The sequence below is a fragment of the Aethalodelphis obliquidens genome, unplaced genomic scaffold (assembly GCF_003676395.1).
Source record: "Aethalodelphis obliquidens isolate GAN/ISIS:26980383/991018 unplaced genomic scaffold, ASM367639v1 scaffold64, whole genome shotgun sequence".
Lineage (NCBI taxonomy): Eukaryota > Metazoa > Chordata > Mammalia > Artiodactyla > Delphinidae > Aethalodelphis > Aethalodelphis obliquidens.
The window spans coordinates 10,697,894-10,723,269 of record NW_020838008.1 but is presented as its reverse complement, the minus strand read 5'-3'; the positions used below and the strand labels follow the sequence as shown (position 1 = coordinate 10,723,269).

General features: G+C 37.3%; 1 long non-coding RNA gene across 4 annotated transcripts in view; it reads left to right on the top strand.

Moving 5' to 3' along the window:
* LOC113610664 (uncharacterized) overlaps positions 1 to 25,376 on the top strand; it is a 60,500-nt gene that overhangs the window by 26,454 nt on the left and 8,670 nt on the right. Inside the window, exons 1-3 of one of the 4 annotated variants that reach the window (XR_003429163.1) lie at positions 13,095 to 13,831; positions 18,230 to 18,470; positions 18,991 to 19,112. This is a non-coding gene — a long non-coding RNA (uncharacterized LOC113610664). Of the gene's footprint in view, positions 1 to 13,094; positions 13,832 to 18,229; positions 18,471 to 18,990; positions 19,113 to 25,376 lie in introns of those variants that run through there. The other 3 variants (XR_003429164.1, XR_003429162.1, XR_003429165.1) reach the window with 3 other exon arrangements.

Here is a 25,376-nt window from a genome sequence, read left to right as displayed (position 1 = left end):
AAAAGCAACTCCTCCTCTATTAAAGTTATATCTATCATGAGATTGCTGCAATTCAGTTACATCTTCAGGCTCCACTTCTAATTCTAGTTCTCTTGCTATTTCCACCAAATCTGTAGTTACTTCCTCCACTGAAGTCTTGAACCCCTCAAAGTCATCTATGAAGGTTGGAATCAATTTCTTCCAAACTCTTGTTAATGTTGATATTTGGGCCTCTTCTCATAAACCATGAATGTTCTTTTTTTTTTTTTTTGGTACGCGGGCCTCTCACCGCTGTGGCCTCTCCCGCTGCAGAGCACAGGCTCCGGACGCGCAGGCCCAGCGGCCATGGCTCACGGGCCCAGCCGCTCCGCGGCATGTGGGATCCTCCTGGACCGGGGCACGAACCCGTGTCCCCCGCATCGGCAGGCGGACTCTCAACCACTGCGCCACCAGGGAAGCCCCATGAATGTTCTTAATGGCATCTAGAATGGTGAATCGTTTCCAGAAGGTTTTCAATTTACTTTACCCAGATCCATCAGAAGAATGACTGTCTATGGTAGCTGTAGCCTCATGAAATGTGTTTCTTAAGTAATAAGACTTTAAAGTCAAAATTACTCCTTGATGCATGGGCTGCAGAATAAATGCTGTGTTAGAAGGCATGCAAACAACCTTAATCTCATTGTATGTCTCTATCAGAGCTGTTGGGTGACCAGGTGCATTGTCAATGAGCAGTAATATTTTGAAAAGAATCTTCTGAGTAGTAGGTCTCGTTAGCAGGCTTAAAATATTTATTTAGTAAACCACGTGTAAACAGATGTGCTGTCATACAGATTTTGTTGTTCCATTTATAGAGCATAGGCAGAGTAGATTTAGCATAATTCTTAATGGTCCTAGGATTTTTTTTTTTTTTTTTTTTTTTTTTGCGGTACACGGGCCTGTCACTGTTGTGGCCTCTCCCGTTTGCGGAGCGCAGGCTCAGCGGCCATGGCTCACGGGCCCAGCCGCTCCGCGGCACGTGGGATCCTACCAGACCGGGGCACGAACCCGAGTCCCCTGCATCGGCAGGCGGACTCTCAACCACTGCGCCACCAGGGAAGCCCTGGAGTAACACTTTTAATTTCCTTCAAGAACTTTTCCTTTTCATTCACAAATTAATGAACTGTTTGGTGCAGAGGCCTAGCTTTTGGCCTGTCTTGGCTTTTGACCTGCATTCCTCACTAAGTTTAATCATTTCTAGCTTTTGATTTAAAGTGAGAGAACTGCAACTCTTCCTTCCACTTGAATACTATTGTAGGGTGATTAATAGGCCTAATTTTAATATTGTCATGTCTCAGTGAATAGGGAGGCTTGAGGAGAGGGAGAGAGACAGGGAAGTTCAGGTTAGTGGAACAGTCAGAACACACACATTTATCCATTAAGTTTGCCTTCTTTCTGTGGGTACAGTTCATGGTGGCCTCAAACAATTACAACAGTAATATCAGAGAAACTGATCACAGATCACTGTAACAAATATAATAATAATAAAAAAGCTTGAAATATTGTGAGAATTACCACAATATGACACACAGACATGAAGTGAACATATGCTGTTGGAAAACTGGTGCCAATAGATTTGCTTGATGCAGGGTTGCCAAAAATCTTCAATCTATAAAAAACACAATATCTGTGAAGCACAATAAAGTGAAGTGCAATAAAATGAGGGCTGTAATTCATATTAGAATAATCTATTGAATTCAAACTTGGAATAATCTATTGAGAAAATTCAGAGAACTACATAAAAAACACTCAGAAACAATGTCAGAAGAAGGCATTTACCACATAATATACCTGATAAGAGTTTCTTCTAAAGTTTCTCTTTATATATGCACTCTTACTAAGTGAAAAAAATAGTGAGCAAGGCAATATTATTAGAAAATTATCTAAAAATAATGCCCTTTCTGAATGAGGAATGCTTTTCTTCATGGTTGCTCATTTCTGTGTGCAAGTTTGTTTTGATTGTTCAATTCATCTAATAGTCACTCAACAAATATTTATGGAGTGTTATGTGCCAGGCACTCTTCTAGGCTCTTAAGATACATCACTGACAAAATAGTAAAAGATCCCCATCTTCATGGCTCTTATATTCTAGCAGGAGTAGCAATTTTTGTTGTAAAGTTAATCAAATTATAGAAATAACACTTAAAAGAGGTTATTTTAAAATTGAATATACTTCATATTTTATACTCCACCCTCAAACATACAAGGTCTGGCTTATGAGAAATCAATACTCACATCATATAAAGACTTTAAAAATCATTTTTGTTATATGAGTGAATCAATAATAAAACCATTTCCACAAAAATCATAAACAGAAGGCAAAATTATTATTCATCTTAGAGAAACCTTGGTAGAGTTAAAATAAAAGCTTCAAGAAACAGACCTAGGTACCAGAATAAGGCATGTTGGGTTTGGGTTTCTAATTTTGCTATTCCCATATTAAATGAGTACTCATAATTCAGCGTTGAAGAACTAGATACAGTTATAAACCAAGGCATAGTTGAAATGAAAGTTTTAAAAAAAATTCTCATAAGCCAAAATTCAGTATCACTATGATGGCAGTTTTTGGATTTTAATTTTGACACTCTAGTCTCAAATTGTGTTTGTTGTGGTTATAATCAAGGCAGTGTTGAAATGAAAGTTTCAAAACAAATTCACGTAAAGAGATAGCAGAAACATAAGCAATATAAAGGCAATTTTAGGATTTTAAATTTGGCACCCTGATCTCAAATTAGCACTTGAAATTTAACAGTGAAGTATTAGATAATGTTTATAAAACAATGTTACTGATTTTGATGTATACTTTGTTAGTACAGTTTGAGGTTCATCTACGTGGTGTTTTTGATGGAACGTTTGATGTGAATCTAATCACAGAGGAGACAGTCTAACCAATCCAGATTGTTGGATGTTCTGCAGGAATACTGGCCAGGACTCTTTAAAGGATTCAGAGAAGAGAGAATGTTGGTGGCCATGCTGTGATGGCACCTCCCATCTGGTGTATACCCCAACCCACAAGACTGTGGTAGTCAGTATGGTATGTGCCACTGAGGCACACACCTACTGCTAGTGGTGGTCATCTTCCAGGGCTATGAGGGCAGAGAAGAGCAATGGGAAGACATCTCTTCTAAATTTAATCTGTATATTATTAGAGAATATTTCAATGGCCTGTTTTCAAATATTTACTTAGAATTTTCCATTTTCATGTATTTACTTCTGACTTTGTCTTTTTACAAGTACATTTTACCTTGTATGTGATCACTAAGGTCTGAATATTGTGGTATTAATACCCCATGATTCAAATAAGCAAAAACTTGCTTCCTATTGCAAAATGGATAGTGGATAATCTGAGTATAGAAAGTAATATTTCCCATCTAGGACCTTCCACTCTGTGTAATCTCCTGAATTCTAATTGCCACTGGTTCATGAGCTGTAACTTTAGTAATCAGTTTTCTCAAAGTAGATTTTCAAGTCTATTTTTCTTGATCTAAAGACATAAAGCTCAAAGCTCTTCTTGAAAAGAGAATTAAACACATGTTAGTTACCCTTATTACCTGGAAAATCTGGTTTTAGTCAGAACTTACATGTCATACTGAAAAAGCAAAAGGCAGATGCTGTCTTTTCTTGAGGAAAGACTTCTTTGCAGTTAAATAGCTCACTAGGTGTTTGGAGCCCATGGGTAATGTGCTTCTTCTTTGCTTGTAGACTTGTCCTTGGTTGAAAGGACATACAGAGGAAGTGGTGAGTACCAACATCCCTGCCTGGTAGAAGCCCTAGGAAGTGCCTGAACTTTATCTTTCTGTTTGCTCCTCTACCCTTTGGAGTGAGTTGGGTGAAAGAGTTTGGGCCAGGAAGCAACTGCTTCTTTTATTCTGTTTAATGTGTATGTCCTGTCTGGGTATTTGGCAAAAACAAAAAAAACAAAATTCGTTCTTTGACCTTGTTTTGAATGCCCTGGTGTTGATATATTTTCCCACATTCCAGAGGAAAAAAAAATTGGAATGCTGAAATGTAAAAGTGTAAGAAGTCAAAAAAACATGAGGTGTGGACATAGTGAGTAGAAGTTCAGTCCTTTAAGACATTACTGGCAAAGTAGAATTAAAACAGGCTTTGGAGCTAGGTAGACCTGAGTTTAAATTCTAGCTTTGCTATTTTCTTCCTGAGTTATTTTGGCCAAGTTGTTTAATCTCTTTAAGCTTCAGTTTCCTCATTCAAAAGACATGATAATACAATCTTCCTCATAGGATATGTATTAACTGAAATTTTTTACACACGTTTTAGCATACAGTAAGCTCCTAATAAATGGAAGTTATTATTAATACATTGCTAGGAAAAGAAAATGCACAGGGAACAAATGTTTTATTAATAAAAAAGGTGATGGATTATTTGTAGTCAAAAAATTTAGAATTGGATTTTCAAGCAGTTGTCTCTTTTACCAGGTGTAATTAGGTTTGCTCCATTAGTAACAAAGAACATATCTAGTTACCTTCTTAAACCAGAATCATGGGGCATAAGTTAATGAATAAGATTTGATGCATTTATTGAGCATGTTAAAATTTATGCAATCATTTGTATACCACTTTCACAACGTTTGCCCTATTCTTAGACTATCTATTACATTATTTTCTTAATATTTTTCTTCAAGTTGACTCACCTTTTCCCCAACTTCATTTAAGTCTTATTTAAGCAACATTAGCTGTAAAATCATGGGTTTGCTGTGCAAGTTATGTTTTTTCTAATGTACTCTAAAAACAAATACTTGAAAAAATTTCCTCCTATAGTCCAGGTACCACCTATAATCATCTCAAGCACCTCCAGTGCTATGTTACTGTACTTTGGAAAACATTCACACATGTGATCTTCCTTGGTCCTCATAACAGTTATATGCGGCAAACAGAGAAGGTATAATTATTCCCATTTCAAAGATGAGAAAATCAGGTTCATGGATAAAATTTTACAGCCAGAACTGGGCCTAGGCCTGTACTCATGCTTTCTCTATATCAGCCTAATGTTTCTAATGTACTACTACCTCTTCTAAGGAACACAAACTTAGAACCAAAGGCAAAGTTTTGTTTATTTAGCCATGACTAGTTTGGAATTTTTGTGGTAATTTGAATAGCGATCAGACAGGAAAAAAAATTAGCAAACAAAAATACTGAGAGTAGATTGCCAAGTTGTGGTCGGCATTTTCTCAGATAGCTCTTGATTAGCTCAACCTCCTAGGATTCGTGCCTGTGTAATCCCCTCCACTTGAGTAACTTAGTACTTCTAGCCAATAGAATGTGGCAACTTAGAGGAGGTATCACTTCCCTGATTAGTTTACAAAAGATTATCACTTCTATCTTGCTAGAAGACTCTCTCTTGCTGATTCTGATGAAGCAAAGCTGCCATAGGAGAGAGGAGCTGGGCGCAGTCTCCAGCCAAAGCTGGCAGGGAACTGAAGCCCTTAGTTCAACATCCCTCAAGGAAATGAATCCTGCCAACAATCATGTGTGTTAACTTGGAAGCAGCTCCTTCCCTAGGTGAGCCTTCAGATGAGACCCCAACCCTGATGGACACTTTCACTGCAGCCTGGTGAGAGACTGTGAAGCAGAGGACCCGGTTACACCATCCTCAGAATCCTGACCCACAGGCATTGTAAGCCATTCATTTTTAGGAGGAAGGTGATTTAATTTGTTATTCAGCAACATATAACATAAGTCCACAGTGGTCATTTGAAGAAGTGATTCAGTGAGGTGGGATCAAGTGATCATGGCTGTGCATGGGCCCCAAGGGCTTGCAGTTCTAATGGACTGTGATATCTAACACTGGACACTTTTTCTTTCTCATTCTCCCATTCTTTCCTCCTTTCCCTCTTTTTCTTCATTTCTTCTACTCTTTCCTATGCTTTTAATTAATAGAGCAGTTAGAAACTTAAAGACAATAACAACACAAAAGAGAACTCCTCCATCTGCAAAACATTATCATGTATACTTTTCCACAATGTCCTGCCCTGGTCTTCATATATAAGCTTCATGTGCATATGTAGGAGATACTTAACAAAGGTTTGGCTGTTGGTATTATTTAGTCATCATGGAGTTGCTTCATTGCTGTCCATTCTATTTTGTTTTCATTTTTCTATTTGTGAGGGTGTCTTTATTCCTTGTGGGCTTTGTATAATTATGTTTTCTCTTTTCCTCTGTAGGCAGTTTATAGCACTTATCTATCAGTACCACTTGCTGACTTCGATGGGAAGATGGTTTTTTCTGCAGGTACTCTTTCTACAAAATTCACAACACTGAGCAGGAAGAAATAACATGCATGCTTTACATCATCTTACTGAAAAGATTTTCAATTTTAAGCAGTGTTTGCTACTATCTCACATGTACAAGTAGCTAAAGAGAATCAGGCAAGGACCATTCCAAGTGAGCCTATCTGTATACGACCTTGAAAATAATCTGAACCTAGCCCTTGATAAATGGGGGAGGGGTGCAGTATGTGAAGCGATAGAGTGGGTTGTAGGGGAGGTGTATATATGGATGAATTTGAATAACAGATTTCTCAGTATATGCCAGCAAAATTTAATAATAGCACTCCTAAACACACACACATACACACACAAGTAAATGAATAACGTAAAAACTTCCAACAAGTGCTGGCAAGTCAGATGGCAGACTCACCCCAAAACCTGTCTCTCCAATAAAAACCTTGTAATTAAAAACAAGGTTGTCTATAAATTATACATATAATAACAATTATATGCAACTGGTACAAGTCTTGATTAGAAACGTAAAAGTTAGCTTTCTCAGGTGAATTCTTTACCTCTACCAGCTAGCAGGTTATCATCTATACTTGAACAGTGAGATGCTACCTGCATTCCAGTACAACTTTATTTACAAAAACAGGCAGCAGGACAGATTGGACACAAGGGTCATAGTTTGCTGACCCCTGGTATAAGTGGAAACAGTTCAGGTGGAGTTTGAGTATGGCTCTTTAACTCTAGCTAGTATTCTTGGGAAAGATACTTAATTTACATTTGATGTAGCTGCCTTATCTGTAAAATGGGAACAATAAAACCTACTTCACAGACTGTTATGAAGATTAAGCTGCGTAGCTAAATACAGCAAACTGGTGCCTAATAAGTGCTTAATAAATAGTAACTACAATTATTATTATCATCATCACAGTATTATTATTTTAAGTTTTAAGTTTTTTTCAGTTGTTTCAGCAGTCTAACTAATGTATTTACAGCAAACCAATAAGTGCTACTGAGGGCAGTTGGAACTGTGTTTTGCTGGCTCATCATTGAAAATTCTTCTACTGGAATTGGAAAGTTGCTTTAGAGAGGGTTGGTGCTTATTTCATACTTACTGAGCTAATACCATTCTCTCTTAGTTCTAATTTCTCTACCTCAAGTCCTTTGAAAAGAATTTAATAGAAACGGGTACAGGTGTTGCTTTTCTTCATTTTCCTTGCTGGGTAACCATGCATATGTTGATTGGCATCAAACACAGCTCTCACCTTTCCCCATGCTATAAGCTTCTATTGACTGAATTCAGACCAGCCCTGGTGGCCCTGTGAGTGGGAGAGTCTGGGTGTGTCTGGCTTGGGCTCTGGCACCAGGAGAGGGTGGATGTACCTGTTCCACTTGTGTAACATGGGCATCAATGTAGTGGCTGCTTCTCTGTGTATTTGCCTTTTTCTTCTTTGTGAAACCTCACTGGCTGATTTGAGCTGCTAGGCTGAGTCCCACATACTGTGCATGCCGTACTGGCCTTCTCTTTGTGGCATGTAGCCTCATTTCTAGAGGTGAATTTGGTTCATGAAAGTGAGACTCTAGTTCTATATCTTTATGAACTTCCCTAGAAGGAAAGAAGGCTATGATCACATCTGAAGGTCTTGAGTCATTGTAGACATGAACTTACTCAAAGAGAATGTTTTGTTAGAGGAGAGCATTGTACAGTAAGGCAGAAGCCACAGAATGGGGCCTGGGATGTTGACTTATCATAAACGTAGGGGCTACATTTAACAGATGACTTTCACTTCCCACTATCGAAAAGATGGTCAGTTCCTTTCTCTTTTTTCTTGAGCTTTTTTCCCTCCTCTCCTTTTCTTCTGCCTTTCTTATAATGAAGACTAAAGACAAATGATAACAAATGTGCTTTGGGCTGGTATGAAGGCAAGATATCCATTTAATAATAGAAATTGGGTCAAAGTTCACTTTTATCTTTTTGACTTGAAATTATAGTGTGCACTGGCTAATTAGATTGAAGGCTTTAAACATTAATGAAGATAAAGATTGCAAAAGTGGCTCGAGAGAAAGGGTCTAAAACAACCTAGTAATATTTAAGGATAATATTAAAAGTCTTTACACACTGCACTTTAAGACAATACTTTAAGACAAAATTTTTTTTTTGGTAGGTAAAATAATCCAAACACTCAAAAATTTTTTTATTAAAAATTCACTGTAAATCATTATAATTCTGGAGATAAAACATGATAGTGACAAGTAAAGAATGCATAATATTTCATACTTTATTTACATATTCGTGCCATTTTCTGCTTTTGCTTAACCTTTTGAAAAAGTGTTTAAGTTGCATCAAATAACAAAGCAAGTTTTAGCCTAGATTGTTTCCTCCTGATTGTTTTCTTTCACTTCTATACATATGGACATGTCTCTATGCTAAGCTACCTCATTCTTTTAAAATCACTGTATGAGATATTCTATAATTTATTTATACTCCCCTATTAATGGATATTTAGCTTGTTTCTTATTTTACTTAGAAAGGTTTTACACTTGTGTGCTCATGACAAAGTTAGGAATTGTACGTTAATTTAATGGGTGGTGTTTTCTTCCATAACTCCTGGCTTCTTGTATGCCTTTGAGAATGATCTCATGAAACAAGCCCAAAGTGATTTTGGAAAGGTGTTTTATATATATTTATATCTACTTCAGGTCTATTTCCATGATTTAGCTGCATCAGAGACCCAGCAGTGTAGGTGTAATTGGAAATCCAGTAAAAACTAATACTATGGTTGGACTCTGGTCAGACAAGTTGCTGCTAACGCACCTGTGGGATGGGGTTCAAACGTGACTCTTCCACGTTCTCATATCAACATACCAATTTGGTCTTAGCTCCTTCCTTTCTCTTCTTTTCTCTTGATTGCTCTCATATAATTATTTGTGTACATGTCTGGCTTCTTCACTCCTCTAAGTGTAGGAACCATACCTTATTCATCTTTGTATTTTTGAAAGTTTCAACCACCGCTAGAAATTCTCATTCATATTTCTGTATCTGAACAACTGGCTTTCAACTTTTTTTTTTTTTTGCTGTACGCGGGCCTTTCACTGTTGTGGCCTCTCCCGTTGCGGAGCACAGGCTCCGGACGCGCAGGCCCAGCGGGCATGGCTCACGGGCCTAGCCGCTCCGCGGCATGTGGGATCTTCCCGGACTGGGGCATGAACCCGTGTCCCCTGCATCAGCAGGCGGACTCTCAACCACTGCGCCACCAGGGAAGCCCAGCTTTCAACTTTTTGGGTGGGATAAAGAAGAAACATGGGTTTTAGGTACCTACTTTACTATGTAGAATTTAAGAGCTGCCACACAAGTTCAGAGTCCTCTGTAGTTTTCCAATGTTAACCTCACTTGTATCACTAGCCGTGTCTCAGTACTAGGTGATTCTTATGCTGGCATGTTTTGGCAGGAAAGAACTCTTTGCCTGGTTTGCCTAATCTACATTGGCTTCTAGTTTCAACAAGAACTGTTTACATGCATTTAATTTTAGCTTTTGGGCTATAACATGTCATTGTTCTTTTCACTCATCCCCTCCCCTCTTCAGTTCCTGCTGTTCCTGTTTGGTGTGCTCTCAGGTGGCTTTTAGCTTTGCCTTTTAGCTTTCATGGCACTCCAAGATATCTTCCAGTTGTATATCTTGTGTAAGAAAATATAGGGCTTCCCTGGTGGCGCAGTGGTTGAGAGTCCGCCTGCTGATGCAGAGGTCACGGGTTCATGCCCCGGTCCAGGAAGATCCCACATGCCGCAGAGCGGCTGGGCCCGTGAGCCATGGCCGCTGAGCCTGCGCGTCCGGAGCCTGTGCTCCGCAACGGGAGAGGCCGCAACGGTGAGAGGCCCGCGTACCAAAAAAAAAAAGAAAAAAAAAGAAAAAAGAAAATATAGACTATGTCATTATAAAGGGAAGTGGAAATTGGGGGACATTATTTAAATCATTCAGGGAACTCATATCCTGGCTCAAAGGAAAATTAAAGTGAGGTATTTGGGTTAATTTATCTCATTTAATTGTTCTTCTGTGTTCAGTTTACAGGATAATGCATTCAGCTCTTAGTTTTATCTGTTCCTGTCACAATGAATCTAGAAGAAAAAAAATATATTTGGGGCTTAGTTTTAAAAAATCATTTTTAGTAGAATTCCTTTTTTTTTTTTTCTTATTTAGGGAAAAGTAAATTCCCTAGAAAAATAATAATGAACTTTGGACAAAACAATGTTTTCCTAAGAGTAAGTACTCGTGAAAATTGAAAGTACCCAAAGTAATCTTGCACAAGTGCTTTGAAAAGTCTCTTGCACAATTCAATTTCTTTATAGTACTTACACAATCATATTTCTGAATGATTTTCTATAAACAATTTTTGGACAAAAATCTTAAAGATGTACAAATAAAGAGATAACTTTGGAAGAAAATAGATTTATGACTGTACTTCTACACTAGGACAGACATAAAATTAGGGATTTTTAAAGTACAATTTTCAGGTCAGTTGTTGAGACAACGAAATGCAATACACTATAGGAGGTATCATTTCGCCACCTAGAGGAGAGATGTGAAATGCAACATTTCTCCAAATTTACTTCAGTAGAATTCATTCATTCATTCATTCATTCATTTAATTATTTACTCATTTAATTATCAAAAAAATTAAGTACCTACTAGGCTTAATTACTGTGCCAGTACAGATTTGATAATCTACTCAAGAGTTATGAGCTCAAAGAAACCACAAAGTGTATCTTACTCTAATTGCACAGCTGCTTCTCTTTAAAATCTTTTGTTTTTAAGACTATAACTCAAATATCTAGACAATTCCAAATACCCATATTTGTGATGTATGTTACTTTTAGCTCTTGGGATATAATAAATCTTTACTGTTTTTTACTCATCCCACTGTAATATCTACAGTGTAGCTATTAGTGGCTTCTCTGTACAAATTAGGAAATGTAGCCTCAGAGAAATTAAATAACAAGTTTAAGGTGTCACAGCTATTTCATTATAGTGCCAGTGTCTGAACTCAAGCCAATCTGACTCCAGAGCGACATCACCCTGCTCAATTCTAGTCCAATCCAGATGCTCACAAACAACCAGATTGCATCTGGGGGTGTGCGCAGTGCTTATGGGCTGAAAAGGAGATCATGGTCAGCATCAGACTGCCAATAAAGCAAGCTGGGAGAAGCTTTATGAAGTCAACCAACTAGATAGAGTGTACTAAAGATGGTAGGATTGCTCATACATATGGATTACTTGCACCCTGAAGAATGAACTCCTAACTATCCCTGAGTTAGTCCAGTCTAGGTAAGAGTAAACAGCAGCAGGCTGGGACAGCTGGTGTGCATGACTGACCCCTTTGCAGCTGGGTATCTAATATCATTAACAACCACATCTCATGTAATACAGAGATATACAGTTTCTAAATGAATGCAACATAAAACTCTTCTGCAGTCTGATTCAATTTCATTGTCATTTCTGTCAGGTAGACAGGGCCAGTGTGAGCATGCTGATTATGTGGGTGAGGGAACTGAAATACAAGAGGTTTCCTGAATTCAAAGTCCACCAGGTAATCCTTGGTGCCAGAACCAATCCCTAGGTTTTCTGAAGTCAATCCAGCATTCTATCATTTCTCACTGCCAGTAGAACTAGCGTTGCTTTCTTTGACTTTTCTTAGTCACTCCTGTGGTTTTACACCATTCCCTCCTTGTCATTAAATAACTCTCAGGCAAGGCAGAAATTCCCATGAAAACAGAAAACAAATGTACCAGAGAGTTAATGGTGTAAGAGAGAAAAGAGATAAGGAGAAGGCATGTTGCAAAGTGGTGTCCATTACTGCAAAAGAGAAAAGGGATATATTGGGAGGAAAGGAAAAGAGAGAAAATGAAAACTTCGGAGTCAGTTCTGAAGTAGTGAGGAGAACAAATGTTACATGTGCACCTGAACCTCTTCAATAGGTATCATCCGGAGGAGTTGCATATAAGGTGAACAAAAGTGTAACTGTGGAAATTGTCTAGCCCTTGGGGTCCTACTGGGAACGATTTTTCAAAGTGAAGAAAACTCTGATCAACCTCTAGTTCGCTTCTGGAGAGGACTTTCCCCAGCTATACCCCAAAAGCTTGAGAATATCACACCAGCATACCCCTGAGACAAATTTTGTTTACTAGGAAAATTTGCTTAAAGAGAAACATTAAAATTTGTTTAATTCTACTGCAGGGACATGTGGCATTCTCATTATGACCTTCTATTATAAGTTGGAAAGACTAAACCTTTCTGCATCTATTGCCAAAGGAGGAAGGAGAGCATTTTCTTAGGGTTTTGAACTAGTTCAGTTGAAATCTGACTGAAAAAGGCAGCACCAGAGACTGTATCTTACTTACTTTGTTTCTTTCTCTGCACCTAACAACGGTTTTTTTTTTTGATGATTAGTAAAAGGTGCTGTATTTTATTTAGATATTTATATTTAGATATATCTGGATATTATTCAATAAATTTAAACTATTTTAATAAAGACATTTGAAGACACTTTACATTAGAAAATTGGATCAATTTGACTTACAATATATTTCCTTCTAGTTGAAAACTCACAGGCTCCAAAGCAACTGTTTTCTGTTTGAAAAAAATTCAAAAATCACACAGAAGCAGTGGCCCTGATCCCCATGCTTCTTTTATTCATGTGTGGTTAAAGTTCAAATTTCTCAACATACCATAATCTCAGTGTAAGTGGCCAAATTCCATGGTGGATAATTAGATCTAGCATAGCAGGGCATATTTGGATGGAGAGAGCAGTCACACTGTACTGGGAATCTATTAGCCAAGTTTACTATGTTTGATGAGTGGTTGGACTCACCTCACTTGCTGACTGGACTAGCCCAGCAGGTTCTACGGGTGAGATCACTGCTTGGCTCTCTCATTGCTAGGCCTGGTGGGTGGAAGAGGAACTGAAATAAATGGCCTGACTTTGGATTTCAGAAACTCTCTTTCCTATTCCCTCTCCCAAATGCTTTCTTCTGCCAACTCTCTAGGGACTGAAGCATTCATTTCCAAACTCATGCATTCATTCATTCAACAAATATTTACTTAATACCTATAATGTATCAGGCACTGACCTAGGCTTTAGAAATATAATAGTGAACCAGACATTTCCTGCCTTTGAGGATCTATGATGAATAATGATAGTACACAGTGAAAAATATTACCATTCGCAGAGCTCAATAATCCAAGTCTCTTAAAAAACAGAAAGTGCACAAATGCTCTTTGGAAAGGTATGGCATGGAAGAGTATCTATAGATTTGAACATATAAAATTCACGGACATGTGAAGACTTGTTCATCTGTTTCACTGTGAGTCCAGAGTAAACCCCACCCTCCCTGCCATACCCTCCAACTTTGTCTCGGAGAAGGCCACCACTGCAGCGCTGCTGGAAGCACCACTCTCAGGGGTCTCAATCCACATTGTCTTTGAGTGTCTTCAGCATGTTGTCTCACAAGTACTCAGACCCAGTAGTAAGATTAAAATATTCTACCATAATGTTCACCTTGGCCTTATCACGTTAAAGAAAGAAAAGCAGGTATGACTGAACTTACTTCTCAAAAAGCCCTTATGCTTCAGCAAGAGTCTCTGAAGTCTCTTTCGTTACGTAATTGTACAAGAATGATTGATGCTAAATGATATTCTTAAACCCTCCTAATCAATTAAATTTATAATATTTATGACTAGGTAATGTGTTGCCTTGTTTATGAAATATGTACATGCTTTGAAAATCTATTTACAATGAGTTTTTATGACATTCCTATTAATAGGCTGTCATTGTAACACTATTATAACATTGTTTATATAGGAATTTTAATCCCATCTGTTTCTTTTAATTTTTAGCTCCCTCCCCAACCAATTGTAAAGGGCTATCAGGTCTGTACTTTATACGATTTGAAGCTTTAGGTTATTTGTTGGTATAATATCCACATTAATCATTCATTTAACAAAGCAGTATTGAATGCTACTATGTGCTTAGACTCTTCCAATGTTGTGAAGAGTGAGTGGTTAAAAGTTTCTCCAAATATAATTGAAATCTAAAAGTTTTTTAATCCATGCATTTTAAACATTGGTGAAGATTGTCTCATATTCACACGTTTTTCTCAATAGTAAGAAATTGTTGGTGTTGAATAAGGTATGAATTACAGTTTAAGCCTTGTCCATATTTGCTGCCTTTGTAAGATATTTTTCTCCAGTAAGAGCTCTCTGAATAAGGGGAATGTTCTGATTAAAGACACACACACACACACACACACACATACACACACACAGTTTTAATTACCTTCAAATTTAGGTAGCTTTCAGTTGTTGAGCACATGTTAACATACTGACCCAGATGGAGACTGAATTTTCCCTTAAGAGATTTGTAATGTAGTAGGGGAGAGATTTGCCTCTTTCAAAATGTGGCACTCCTTCCCTACTTGTTAGATTGTGAAAGCGGTTGTTTATGCTTTATTTGTTTCCCAAACTTCAGTTGTTGCTGTACCATCTTCATAATTTTTGCTATATTCACATACCACCTGTACTATTGTGCTTCTGTAAATATACTATTTTTAACTTAATTACATTTATTTAATAATATTTGTTAAAACACTAGGTTAATGTGATAGCTGTAAAATTTTCAAATATACTTTAATATAAATATATGACTTCTAAATTAAATATTTTTGTGTGTGTCTGTGTGCACCCCCAAGTCTTCTCAAGTGCTCTTAGTACTACACATATCATACTTTGGGAAGCTCTATATGTAGGAGTTACCTTTGAAAGTGAGGAATGGCAGAAAAAAATAAAATGAATAAATAATGATAATAACCGTAGCAACGGTAACAAGAGCTATTATTTATTAAAGGCTTTACATGTGTCATTTAATTTTATCTTATTTTAATCTCTGCAACTCTCACAGGCATGCCTATCACAATGTGAAGCAAAAGGGCAGGAAAGAGGGAACAGTGGAAGTGAAACTTCATTTTGCATAGAGCAGCTGTAACTAATACATGCCATAATATTTTAGTATTTATTCTTTAGTTAGCTGAGATTTCATACCTGATTATTTTACAAAAATTGGAGTGTGATGGTGGCAGATTAAAACACTTTTTATCAAATATATTTGCTGTTAGTCAAACAGAATACTAATCTCAGAAAAAGGATGTTAGTGTCAATTAAACCCATTCTAAGAATGCAGGATTAAGTGGAAGAAATCAGATTAAAATACTTTTTTTTTTTTTTTTTTTGGCTAATTGTTTTTTGTTTCTCCAGTTTCTAATCAGTGAGAATATCTTTGTCCTACTGAAACAAGGCATTTGTTCAAAAGCCTCTGCATTCTCTGGTACAAGTGCCTAATTTATTAAAGGCAAAATTCTTCTAGCTCTCTGCTAAAAAGTGGTGAAATAAATATTTTTATAACCATATTGTCACAAAATATTAAAGCTGGAAGAGCCCTGAGGAGCCTAAGACAACTCCCTCACTTTACAGAGGAAAAAAAGTCCAAACCTGGCAATAATTAGAAAATATTTCCCTGTGTTTGCATAATTGGTATTTCCATCCTAAAGTTTATGACATGCACATGTTTTTATTTGCATATCTGAATTTTGCTTCTAATATATGGTAAACTCCCAGCACAAACCATGCCTTGTTTGTTTCTCACCTGCATTTTCAGCAGAATGCCTTGTACTTAGCTGGTGCTAAATAATTGTTTTTTGACGAAATGGGATAATATACTCCATAAACCTGTCTTTTAATTCTTCTTTGACATAAACTTTCTAGATACTTAAACCTCATTCCATTATTTATCTTCCCCATAAAAGGGTTAAAGACAGTGTATTTGAGAGATACTTTGGTGTGAAATGTACTTTAAGAAGTGTTGTATTTCCAGAGCTCTGCTTTCACCTGTGAAGGTCAATGCATCTTCCTTTTTAATCCTCAAAAAAATTTTTTAATAGTTTGATGGAATATAACACGCTTCTCCGATCTCCTCCTTCTTCCCGTGCCTTTTTCCCCACGAGTTTCTGTTTTTGTTTTTGTTTTCTATTCCTCTTGGCACTTGGACATATTTTTCTGCCAAATGAGTCAGTTAGAGTGGAAGTGTTTAACTCACATTTTCCATCTTGGCTGGGAAAAGAGGTCTGAAGGCAAAGATGCCTGAGTATTCTTCATTAGGGTCCTCACACAACCCTCCTGACCCTCTCCTGAGAACACCACTTTGTATTCAAGTTAGAAAGCACCAAATGATCTGCCACTGTGCAAAAAAAATCACAAGATCTTGAAATCACAAGATCAATACTCAGTTTATAAAGTTTTTCTCTGAAGAAAGATAAAAATGTTACTGAGTTACTTGTGTGTATGCATTTTTCTTAATACCTAGTCTCCCTCCACAAAGAATTTAAGGAGGTTTTACAAACACAAATAATACTGTAGGATAAAGAGTGGAAAGGAAAAATATGTAGATTTTTCAAAAAGGGAAAAGGTAAATAGGGGTAGAATTATAATTTGAAAATGAATTGTTTGTATTCTAGCATAGAGTAGCTACTACCTGTTGAGTGTTTACTGTATATGGAACACTTAACACTATCTAATCAAAATATCTAGTCTAATCTAGTGGAATAATCACTGTTTTGAATCTGTCTAGATTTTGTAGATGTAGAAATTGAGGCTTGGACAGGTTAATTTATTCAACTTCACACTGTTAATTAGTGTCGGAAATGGACTTTGAACCCTCCGATCACCACCACAACGTCTATATCTTGCTTTTGGCACAGGTTTTTATGGTAATTCACAGTACTATCTCAGCAAACATACAAATAACTTAGCTTCATTAAATTAGTCAATCTTTTTCCAAACATCAATGCTTAAGAAGTAGAATAGGTTGGAGGAGCAGTAATTGTTGGGTACTGGCAGTAGTTGTGGTTTTGATGGAGGAAGTAGTAAAATACACAGGCTGTCCCTGCTCTTTCCTACAATGCAGGTCAAAAACAGATCATTTAAAGTCTAATGTTATCCTTGGAGGCTGTATTCTTCACCGAGATCTTGTTAAATAAACCATATAGACCGAGCAATATGCTGTAAAGGTGAAGATATGACACTATAAAATTCTACTCTGACGTAAATTGCTCAAAATTGTGGTTAAAGCTCTTTAAAATCCTCATCAATCACCATGCACATTCATTAAACAATATTATATGTATATAATAATACAAGACCATACTGCAATATCACAAACCGGACCTAAAATGAATTTATCGGCTATATTAAATACTAAATACTTAATAGGTTGCAATTTTGTTTGCACTAGACATAGAACATAGGAAAAAAATTGGGACAACCTGAATAGCTCAGGTCTCTTGAGAAAGCTTTTTGAACAGCTTCTTTTCCTCCAGATAAACTTCACTGTAGCAAATGGAAGCCATCAGAATAATTCCCTAGACCTCAAAGCTAACTCAAAGTACTGTAATTTGTCTCCTCGACAGCTTATTGAGCTAGATCAGAGCAATAATTCAAGAAAAATGTGTTGACTCTCTATGTCTTAGGCACTGTGCTAGGAACATTATGCATATCATTTAAAAAAAATTTAATAGCAACTACATGAGATGTTATTATCCCCATTTTAGAGATCGAGAAACCACAGAAAGATCAGAGAAGTAAAATAATTTGCCCCAGGGCCACATCCATGATGGAGCCTGAATTTAAACCTAGATATGATGCCAAATCCCATGGACTTAACCACTGGACTGTCTGCCTACCCTCTCAAGGAACTGCTAAGGTTGTCATAAAGACTTGACTGTATAGACAGTTGCTTCAAGAGAGGGAAAAGGTAAGAGGATTTGGAGCACAGATTTATTTGCTAAATTTGCTAAAATTGGAAGACGGAACTATTGTATTCTAGTTATTGAGTAGAGGTATACCATATTCAATATATTTCTCTACTCTACACACTGTCCAGGTGATAAAGGGGCCTAGGAAGAGCGACCAGGAAATATCATCTGTGTTTAGGTCATAGGCAAATCACAGGATGAATATTTGCCTCCTCTTTCTCCTACATCCAGTCTCTCTTTTGATGAGAAGAAGAATAACCTCATTCTGAATCAATGAAAAGACTTCCGTCTTCTTGCCACTGGATATGTGTTATCTGCACTTACAGAATTGAAAGTGTGCATCAAAGGAGCATTCTCTTGGGATGAAAGGTAATGAGATAAAATGAAAGAGAATGGGTAGTTTTAAAATCATGGAGACCTAGGATCAAATCCTGGGGTTGATGCTTTTTAGTAGCATAGCCTACTTTACTTCTTTAAGCACCGATTTCTCTTTCTGAAAAATGAGGGTGATCCAAATTACCTCCAGAGTTATAATACAGATATAATGCATGTAATACAGATAAACTCATGACACTAAGAGGCATAAAACAAATGAAGTCTTTTCATCTCTTGTATTTGCCCAAGAGCTCTTCCTTTCCCTTTCCTTCTCCTCTCCTCTCCTCTCCTCTCTTCTCCTCTCCCTTCCCTCTCTCCTCCCCTCCCCTTCCCTCCCTCTTTTTCTATCCCCTCTTCTCCCTTTTGTTTTCTTTACCTTATTTTTTTTCTGTACCAGCAGTTTTTCACAAGCCCTAGAGTTTTGTATATGTATATTGTTGCTGCAACTATGTATAAATGCAACTGATTCTTTGCATTCATTTATATGCTGGTATAAGTGTTTCATCCTCACAAGTTTTATAGGGGAAGTCTGGATGCTGGTGGAGCAGTGAGAAAGAAGAACTTATTTTACCTCTGACTTGAGCACTGAAAAGATACACCTTCACCACTGTTGCAACTCCATACTTCTAAGAACTGGTGAGTTGAAGAACATTGTGTCTCCATTAAAGAAGATATATTGTAAAACATAGCTAATGATGAGACAGCAACAACAACAAAAATAGAAAAAGGATCTACTATGTAACTGCTTCCTAAGTATTCTCCCTTTAAGGAGATTTTGAGATACAGCTTTTCTGTGGTTAGACACTGTGAGAAAATATTGTTGGAAACTCCAAGGGTGATGTAAGTCATTGGGTATATTTTAGAGCTGGATTTCATCATCAGCTAGCTTGTCACTGCCATCTTATAAATGTGTTTTTGTACTAACTCCGTTGCCCCAGGTAGTCACGTGCCTCTGTAAGAAATCTCTCAGCTGTGGCCTTCTCTTGGAGGGAGGGAGCTGGCCAAAGGGTGCATATCAACCAAAGCTCTTCATTATATTGGCCTAATTGATCCTACATTTCTTAGCAAATCTCTCTTTCTCCTTCTCTTCTGCATAACTCCAGTGGAATCATTTCCACTGAATTACATGGAAGAGTCTGTTCATGGGGCTAGCCTGGCAGTTAGGTTCTCTGTTGGATTTTTAGCTTTCACAATTTCGTAATTTGCATATATTCTTTTCTTGGAGGCATATTTCATTCTTGGGTCCTTTAAAGAGTTAAATGTCTTTAATTGCCTTTTTAAGGTTTTACTGTTTTTTTTTTTTCTGGATAATTTTTGGGGATATATCTAGTAACCAATCCCTGTCAGGGAAGCAGTAGGACAAATAAATGAATTTTGAACCACCCTGGTTGATGGAATAAGATATTTGAGAGAACATTGGAGAAGTGAGGGGGTTGGAGGGGGATATATTAAAATGTTCTATTACTCTTGCCCTAACTCTACCCCTTTGTCATTTTGGTGGCCATTTTTTTTCTGGCTGCGTTGGGTCTTTGTTGCTGGGCACGGCTTTCTCTAGTTGCGGGGAGCGGGGGTTACTATTCCCCTTGCAGTGCACGGGCTTCTCGTTGCGGTGGCTTCTCTTGTTGTGGAGCACGGGCTCTAGGTGCACCAGCTTCAGTAGTTGCAGCACGTGGGCTCAGTAGTTGTGGCTCACGGGCTCTAGAGAGCAGGCTCAGTAGTTGTGGCACATGGGCTTAGTTGCTCTGTGGCATGTGGGATCTTCCCGGACCAGGGATCGAACCTGTGTCCCCTGCATTGGCAGGTGGATTCTTAACCACTGTGCCACCAGAGAAGTCCTTGGTGGCCATTTGACCTGAAGAAATATTAATTACAAATCTAGTCTTATTTGAAAATGAAAATCATAACAGTGTTTACCTCATAGGGATATTGCAAGATTCAAATGAAATAATTTGTATAAGAGGTGTGGCACTATGTTTTCCATTCTATAAGGGCTCAGTAAATATCAGCTATCCAACTATTACTACCCTCAATTCTGAATTCCTATTGTTCAAATCTTCCCCAGTTGGAGTTTTAAAATAAAATCTAATAACTAGGCTAATATGCTATGTGGTTCTTCTAGGGTTCAAGCATTACTGTGAAGGATATTAGAAACCTTCCCTGAGTCAGTACTGCTTTTGAGGATAAAATTGGGATACCTATTTGGAATGTATTTAACTCCAAAGAAATGGTCTGAGGTAACTGGTGGGAGATAGGACACAAAAACCTTTTAGACATGCTAATTGAATTAATCCTAATTGAATAAAATTCCTGAACAGCTCATTGCCACATCTGAAGAACAATTTGGGTCTAAATGAGACTGACCAGAGAATATAGGAAAAGTTCCTTCCTGCTCTTTTAAAATATATTTGTTTATATATTGAAATATAGATGATGCACAATATGTTAGTTTCAGGTGTACAACATAGTGATGTAACATTTACATACATTATGAAGTAATCAGCATAATGTCTAGTAACCAACTGTCCCCATACGAAGTTATCATAGTATTACTGACAATATTCCCTATGCTGTATATTACATCCCTGCTTATGTATGTCAAAATTTGTACCTCTTAAGCCTCTTTGCCTATGCCTATTTTGCCCAACCCCTCCCCCCTCCCTGGCAACCATCAGTTTGTTCTCTGTATCTATGAGTCTGTTTTCATTTTGCTTGTTTTATCGTTTTTGGTTCTGTTTTTGAATTTTATTTATTTTTTATACAGCACGTACTTCTTAGTTAACTATTTTATACATATTAGTGTATATATGTCAATCCCAGTCTCCCAATTCATCCTACCACTACCACCCCCCCGCCACTTTCCCCCCTTGGTGTCCATATGTTTGTTCTCTACATCTGTGTCTCTATTTCTGCCCTGCAAACTGGTCCATCTGTACCATTTTTCTAGGTTCCACATATATGCGTTAATATACGATATTTGTTTTTCTCTTTCTGACTTACTTCACTCTGTATGACAGTCTCTAGATCCCACCACATCTCTACAAATGACCCAATTTCATTCCTTTTTACAGCTGAGTAATATTCCATTGTATATATGTACAACATCTTCTTTATCCATTCGTCTGTTGATGGGCATTTAGGTTGCTTCCATGACCTGGCTATTGTAAATAGTGTTGCATTGAACATTGTGGTACATGACTCTTCTTGAATTGTGGTTTTCTCAGGGTATGTGCCCAGCAGTGGGATTTCTGGGTCATATGGTAATTTTATTTTTAGTTTTTTAAGGAACCTCCATACTGTTCTCCATAGTGGCTGTATCAATTTACATTCCCACCAACAGTGCAAGAGGGTTCCCTTTTCTCCACACCCTCTCCAGCATTTGTTGTTTGTAGATTTTCTGATGATGCCCATTCTAACTGGCGTGAGGTGATACCTCATTGTAGTTTTGATTTGCATTTCTCTAATAATTAGTGATGTTGAGAAGCTTTCCATGTGCTTCTTGGCCATCTGTATGTCGTCTTTGGAGAAATGTCTATTTAGGTCTTCTGCCCATTTTTTGATTGGGTTTGTTTTTTTAATATTGAGCTGCATGAGCTGTTTATATATTTTGGAGATTAATCCTTTGTCCGTTGATTCGTTTGCAAATATTTTCTCCCATTCTGAGGGTTGTCTTTTCATCTTGTTTGTAGTTTCCTTTGCTTTGCAAAACTTTTTAAGTTTCATTAGGTCCATTTTGTTTATTTTTGTTTTTATTTCCATTACTCTAGGAGGTGGATCAAAAAAGATCTTGCTGTGATTTATGTCAAAGAGTGTTCTTCCCATGTTTTCCTCTAAGAGTTTTATAGTGTCCGGTCTTACATTTAGGTCTCGAATCCATTTTGAGTTTATTTTTGTGTATGGTGCTAGGGAGTGTTCTAATTTCATTCTTTTACATGTAGCTGTCCAGTTTCCCCAGCACCACTTATTGAAGAGACTGTCTTTTCTCCATTGTATATCCTTGCCTCATTTGTCATAGATAAGTTGACCATAGGTGCATGGGTTTATCTTTGGGCTTTCTATCCCGTTCCATTGATCTATATTTATGTTTTTGTGCCAGTACCATATTCTCTTGATTACTGTAGCTTTGTAGTATAGTCTGAAGTCAGGGAGTCTGATTCCTCTAGCTCCTTTTTTCCCCTTCAAGAATGCTTTGGCTATTCGGAGTCTTCTGTGTCTCCATACAAATTTTAAGATTTTTTGTTCTAGTTCTGTAAAAAATGCCACTGGTAATTTGATAGGGATTGCATTGAATCTGTAGATTGCTTTGGGTAGTATAGTCATTTTCACAATACTGATTCTTCCAATCCAAGAACATGGTATATCTCTCCAACTGTTTGTGTCATCTTTAATTTCTTTCATCAGTGTCTTATAGTTTTCTGAGTACAGGTCTTTTATCTCCTTAGGTAGGTTTATTCCTAGGTATTTTATTCTCTTTGTTTCAATGGTAAATGGGAGTGTTTCCTTAATTTCTCTTTCAGATTTTTCAGCATTATTGTATAGGAATGCAAGAAATTTCTGAGCATTAATTTTGTATCCTGCTACTTTACCAAATTCATTGATTAGCTGTAGTAGTTTTCTGGTGGCACCTTTAGGATTCTCTACGTATAGTATCATATCATCTGCAAACAGTGACAGTTTTACTTCTTGTTTTCCAATTTGTATTCCTTTTATTTCTTTTTCTCCTCTGAATGCCGTGGCTAGGACTTCCAAAACAATGTTGAATAATAGTGGTGAGAGTGGACCTCCTTGTCTTGCTCCTGATCTTAGAGGAAATGCTTTCAGTTTTTTACCACTGAGAATGATGTTTGCTGTGGGTTTGTTGTATATGGCCTTTATTATGTTGAGGTAGGTTCCTTCTATGCCCACTTTCTGGAGAGTTTTTTTTAAATCATAAATGGGTGTTGAATTTTGTCAAAAGCTTTTTCTGCATCTACTGAGATGATCATATGGTTTTTATTCTTCAATTTGTTAATATGGTGTATCACATTGACTGATTTGCATATATTGAAGAATCCTTGCATCCCTGGGATAAATCCCACTTGATCATGGTGTTTGATCCTTTTAATGTGTTGTTGGATTCTGTTTGCTAGTACTTTGTTGAGGATTTTTGCATCTATATTCATCAGTGATATTTGATATTGATACTACAAAAATACATTTTTTTGTAGTATCTTTGTCTAGTTTTGTTATCAGGGTGATGGTGGCCTCATAGAATGAGTTTGGGAGTGTTCCTTCCTCTGCTATTTTTTGGAAGAGTTTGAGAAGGATGGGTGTTAGCTCTTCTCTAAATGTTTTATAGAATTCACCTGTGAAGCCATCTGGTCCTGGACTTTTGTTTGCTGCAAGATTTTTTTTTTTTTTTTTTTTTTTTGTGGTACGCAGGCCTCTCACTGTTGTGGCCTCTCCCGTTGCAAAGCACAGGCTCCAGACGTGCAGGCTCAGCGGCCATGGCTCATGGGCCCAGTCGCTCCACGGCATGTGGGATCTTCCTGGACTGGGGCACAAACCTGCGACCCCTGCATCGGCAGGCGGACTCTCAACCAGTGTGCCACCAGGGAAGCCCTGCTGGAGGATTTTTAATCACAGTTTCAATATCATTACTTGTGACTGGTCTCTTCATATTTTCTATTTCTTCCTGGTTCAGTCTCGGAAGGTTGTGCTTTTCTAAGAATTTGTCCATTTCTTCCAGGTTGTCCATTTTATTGGCATAGAGTTGCTTGTAGTAGTTTCTTACAATGCTTTGTATTTCTGCGGTGTCCATTGTTAACTTCTCCTTTTTCATTTCTAATTTTATTGATTTGAGTCCTCTCCCTCTTTTTCTTGATGAGTCTGGCTAAAGGTTCATCCATGTTGTTTATCTTCTCAAAGAATCAGCTTTTAGTTTTATTGATCTTTGCTATTGTTTTCTTTGTTTCTATTTCATTTATTTCTGCTCTTTATGGTTTCTTTCCTTCTACTAACTTTGGGTTTTTTTGTTCTTCTTTCTGTAGTTCCTTTAGGTGTAAGGTTAGATTGTTTATTTGAGATTTTTCTTGTTTCTTGAGTTAGGTTTGTATTGCTATAAACTTCCCTCTAAAGCTGCTTTTGCTGCATCCCATAGGTTTTGGATCATCATGTTTTTGTTGTAATTTGTCTCTAGGTATTTTCTGATTTCTTCTTTGATTTCTTCAGTGATCTCTTTGTTATTTAGAAACGTGTTGTTTAGCCTCCACAGGTTTGTGTTTTTTATGTTTTTATCCCTGTAGTTGATTTCTAATCTCACAGCATTGTCGGAAAAGTTGCTTGATATCATTTCAATTTTCTTAAATTTACTGAGGCTTGATTTGTGACCCAAGATGCGATCTATCCTGGAGAATGTTCTGTGTGCACTTGAGAAGAAAGTGTAATCTGCTGGTTTTGGATGGAATGTCCTATAAATATCAATTAAATCTATCTGTTCTATTGTGTCATTTAAAGCTTGTGTTTCCTTATTAATTTTCTGTCTGCATGACCTGTCCATTGGTGTAAGTGAGGTGTTAAAGTCCCCCACTATTATTGTGTTACTGTCAATTGAGGTGGTCCTGTGTTGGGTGCGTATATATTTATAATTGTTGTATCTTCTCCTTGGATCGATCACTTGCTCATTATGTAGTGTCCTTCCTTGTCTCTTGTAACATTCTTTATTTTAAAGTCTATTTTATCTGATATGAGTATGGCCAGTCAAGCTTTCTTTTGATTTCCATTTGCATGGAATCTCTTTTTCCATCCCCTCACTTTCAGTCTGTATGTGTCCTTAGGTCCTAAGTGGGTCTCTTGGAGACAGCATATAGATTGGTCTGGTTTTTGTATCCATTCAGCGAGCCTGTGTCTTTTGGTTGGAGCATT